Source organism: Microtus pennsylvanicus, unplaced genomic scaffold (genome assembly GCF_037038515.1).
Source record: "Microtus pennsylvanicus isolate mMicPen1 unplaced genomic scaffold, mMicPen1.hap1 Scaffold_48, whole genome shotgun sequence".
Classification (NCBI taxonomy): Eukaryota; Metazoa; Chordata; class Mammalia; order Rodentia; family Cricetidae; genus Microtus; species Microtus pennsylvanicus.
This window is the reverse complement of record NW_027460982.1, coordinates 787,874-793,211: the sequence shown is the minus strand read 5'-3', so window position 1 is coordinate 793,211 and position 5,338 is coordinate 787,874.

The following is a 5,338-nucleotide window of genomic DNA, read 5'->3' as shown; positions in this document are numbered from 1 at the left end:
GTCTTCACTCTGCTCAATGCACATACAAATGCAACTCTGCGTTAGGAACACACTGTATTCACTATGCGTTAGGTACATACTGTCTTCATTCTGCTCTAGAAACACACTCTCTTCACTATGCGATAGGAACATACTGTCTTCACTCTGCTCTAGGAACAAACTGTCTTTACTCTGCTCCATGCACATACACAGGAACTCTGCGTTAGGAACACACTTTCTTGACTATGCGTTAGGAACATACTGTCTTCACTATGTGTTAGGAACACACTGTCTTCAATCTGCTCTAGGAACACACTGTCTTCACTCTGCTTTAGGAACATAATGTCTTCACTCTGCTCTAGGAACACACTGTCTTCACTATGCGTTAGGAACACACTGTCTTCACCCTGCTCTAGGAAGAGCCTGTCTTCACTCAGCTCTATGCATATACACCAAAACTCTGTGTTAGGAACACACTGTCTTCACTGTGCGTTAGGAACACACTGGCTTCACTCTACGGTAAGAACACACTCTATTCACTCTGCATTAGGAACACACTTTCTACACTCTGCCATAGGAACACACTGTCTTCACTCTGCTCAATGCACATACAAACGCAACTCTGCGTTATTAACACACTGTCGTCACTATGCGTTAGGAACATACTGTCTTCACTCTAATCTAGGAACACACTGTCTTCACTCTGCTCCAAGCATATACACCGCAACTCAGCATTAGGAACACATTGTCTTCATTCTGCTCTAGGAACACACTGTCTTCAATCTGCTCTAGGAACACATTGTCTTCGCTCTGCTCTAGGAACACACTGTCTTCACTCTGTATTATGAACAAACTGTCTTCACTCTGCTCTAGGAACACACTGTCTTCATTCTGCTCGTGGAACACACTGTCTTCACTCCGTTCTAGGAACACACTGTATTCACTCTGCTGTAGGAACATACTGTATTAACTCTGCATTAGGAACACACTGTCTTCACTCTGCTCCATGAACATACACCGCAACTCTGCGTTAGGAACACACTGTCTTCACTCTGCGTTTGGAACAAACTGTCTTCATTCTGCTCTAGGAACACACTGTCTTCACTATGCGATAGGAACATGCTGTCTTCACTATGCGATAGGAACACACTGTCTTCACTCTGCTCCATGCACATACACCGCAACTCTGCATTAGGAACACACTTTCTTCACTATGCGTTAGGAACACATTGTCTACACTCTGCTCTAGGAAAACACTGTCCTCACTCAGCTCCATGCATATACACCGAAACTCTGCTTTAGGAACACACTGTCTTAACTCTGCTCTAGGAACACACTGTCTTCACTCTGCTACATGCACATAGAAACGCAACTCTGCGTTAGGAACACACTGTCTTCACTATGCGTTAGGAACATACTGTCTTCACTCTATTGTAGGAACACACTGTCTTCACTCTGCTCCAAGCACATACACCGCAACAAAGCGTTAGGAACACACTGACTTCACTCTGCATTAGGAACACACTGTCTTCACTCTGCGTTAGGAACACACTGTCTTCACTCTGCTCTAGGAACACACTGTCTTCACTCTGCTCCATGCACATACACAGCAACTCTTTGTTAGGAACAAACTCTCTTCAATCTGCTGTAGGAACACACTGTATTTACTCTGCATTAAAAACACACTATCTTCACTCTGCTCTAGGAACACACTGTCTTCACTCTGCTCCATGCACATACAGTGCAACTCTGCTTTAGGAACACACTGTCTTCACTATGCGTTAGGAACATTCTGTCTTCACTATGCGTTAGGAACACACTGTCTTCACTCTGCTCTAGGAATACACTGTCTGCACTCTGCATTAGGAACACACTGTCTTCACTCTGCATTAGGAACAAACTGTCTTCACTCTGCTGTAGCAACACACTGTCTTCACTCTGCTCTAGGAAGACACTGTCTTCAGTCTGCATTAGGAACACTCTGTTTTCACTCTGCATTAGGAACAAACTGTCTTCTCACTGCTCTAGGAAGACACTGTCTTCACTCTGCTCTAGGAACACACTATCTTCACTCTGCTCTAGGAACACACTGTCTTCACTCTGCTCCATGCACATACACAGGAACTCTGCGTTAGGAACACACTTTCTTGACTATGCGTTAGGAACATACTGTCTTCACTATGTGTTAGGAACACACTGTCTTCAATCTGCTCTAGGAACACACTGTCTTCACTCTGCTTTAGGAACATAATGTCTTCACTCTGCTCTAGGAACACACTGTCTTCACTATGCGTTAGGAACACACTGTCTTCACTCTGCTCTAGGAAGAGCCTGTCTTCCCTCAGCTCTATGCATATACACCAAAACTCTGTGTTAGGAACACCCTGTCTTATCTGTGCTTTAGGAACACACTGGCTTCACTCTACGGTAAGAACACACTCTATTCACTCTGCATTAGGAACACACTTTCTACACTCTGCCATAGGAACACACTGTCTTCACTCTGCTCAATGCACATACAAACGCAACTCTGCGTTATTAACACACTGTCGTCACTATGCGTTAGGAACATACTGTCTTCACTCTAATCTAGGAACACACTGTCTTCACTCTGCTCCAAGCATATACACCGCAACTCAGCATTAGGAACACATTGTCTTCATTCTGCTCTAGGAACACACTGTCTTCAATCTGCTCTAGGAACACATTGTCTTCGCTCTGCTCTAGGAAAACGCTGTCTTCACTCTGTATTATGAACAAACTGTCTTCACTCTGCTCTAGGAACACACTGTCTTCATTCTGCTCTAGGAACACACTGTCTTCACTCCGATCTAGGAACACACTGTATTCACTCTGCTGTAGGAACATACTGTATTAACTCTGCATTAGGAACACACTGTCTTCACTCTGCTCCATGAACATACACCGCAACTCTGCATTAGGAACACATTTTCTTCACTATGCGTTAGGAACATATTGTCTACACTCTGCTCTAGGAAAACACTGTCCTCACTCAGCTCCATGCATATACACCGAAACTCTGCTTTAGGAACACACTGTCTTAACTCTGCTCTAGGAACACACTGTCTTCCCTCTGCTACATGCACATAGAAACGCAACTCTGCGTTAGGAACACACTGTCTTCACTATGCGTTAGGAACATACTGTCTTCACTCTACTGTAGGAACACACTGTCTTCACTCTGCTCCAAGCACATAAACCGCAACTCAGCGTTAGGAACACACTGACTTCACTCTGCATTAGGAACACACTGTCTTCACTCTGCGTTAGGAACACACTGTCTTCACTCTGCTCTAGGAACACACTGTCTTCACTCTGCTCCATGCACATACACAGCAACTCTTTGTTAGGAACACACTCTCTTCAATCTGCTGTAGGAACACACTGTATTTACTCTGCATTAAAAACACACTATCTTCACTCTGCTCTAGGAACACACTGTCTTCACTCTGCTCCATGCACATACAGTGCAACTCTGCTTTAGGAACACACTGTCTTCACTATGCTTTAGGAACATTCTGTCTACACTATGCGTTAGGAACACACTGTCTTCACTCTGCTCTAGGAATACACTGTCTTCACTCTGCATTAGGAACACACTGTCTTCACTCTGCATTAGGAACAAACTGTCTTCACTCTGCTGTAGGAACACACTGTCTTCACTCTGCTCTAGGAAGACACTGTCTTCTGTCTGCATTAGGAACACTCTGTTTTCACTCTGCATTAGGAACAAACTGTCTGCCCTCTGCATTAGGAACACACTGTCTTCACTCTGCTCTAGGAACACACTGTATTCACTCTGCTGTAGGAACATACTGTATTAACTCTGCATTAGGAACACACTGTCTTCACTGTGCTCCATGCACATACACCGCAACTCTGCGTTAGGAACACACTTTCTTCACTATGCGTTAGGAACATACTGTATTCACTATGTGTTAGGAACACACTGTCTTCACTATGCATTAGGAAAACACTGTCTTCATTCTGCTCTAGGAAAACACTGTCTACACTCAGCTCCATGCATATACACCGAAACTCTGCTTTAGGAACACACTGTCTTCACTCTGCTATAGGAACACACTGTCTTCACTCTGCTCTAGGAACACACTGTCTTCACAGTGCGTTAGTAACACACTGTCTTCACTCTACTGTAAGAACACACTGTATTCACTCTGCATTACGAACACACTTTCTTCACTTTGCTCTAGGAACACACTGTCTTCACTCTGCTCCATGCACATACAAATGCAACTCTGCGTTAGGAACACACTGTCTTCACTAGGCGTTAGGAACATACTGTCTTCACTATGCCTGAGGAGCAAACAGTCTTCACTATGCGTTAGGAACACACTGTCTTCACTCTGCTCTAGGAACACACTGTCTTCACTCTGCTCCATGCACATACACCGCAACTCTGCGTTAGGAACACACTGTCTTCACTATGCTCTAGGAACACACTGTCTTCACACTGCATTAGGAATACACTGTCTTCACTCTGCATTAGGAACACACTGTCTTCACTCTGCATTAGGAACACACTGTCTTCACTCTGCTCTAGGAACACACTGTCTTCACTCTGCTCCATGCACATACAGGGCAAATCTTTGTTAGGAAAACACTGTCTTCAATCTGCTGTAGGAACACACTGTATTCACTCTGCATTAAAAACACACTGTCTTCACTCTGCTCTAGGAACACACTGTCTTCACTCTGCTCTAGGAACACACTTTCTTCACTCTGCTCTAGGAACACACTGTCTTCACTCTGCTCAATGCACATACAAATGCAACTCTGCGTTAGGAACACACTGTATTCACTATGCGTTAGGTACATACTGTCTTCATTCTGCTCTAGAAACACACTCTCTTCACTATGCGATAGGAACATACTGTCTTCACTCTGCTCTAGGAACAAACTGTCTTTACTCTGCTCCATGCACATACACAGGAACTCTGCGTTAGGAACACACTTTCTTGACTATGCGTTAGGAACATACTGTCTTCACTATGTGTTAGGAACACACTGTCTTCAATCTGCTCTAGGAACACACTGTCTTCACTCTGCTTTAGGAACATACTGTCTTCACTCTGCTCTAGGAACACACTGTCTTCACTATGCGTTAGGAACACACTGTCTTCACCCTGCTCTAGGAAGAGCCTGTCTTCACTCAGCTCTATGCATATACACCAAAACTCTGTGTTAGGAACACACTGTCTTCACTGTGCGTTAGGAACACACTGGCTTCACTCTACGGTAAGAACACACTCTATTCACTCTGCATTAGGAACACACTTTCTACACTCTGCCATAGGAACACACTGTCTTCACTCTGCTC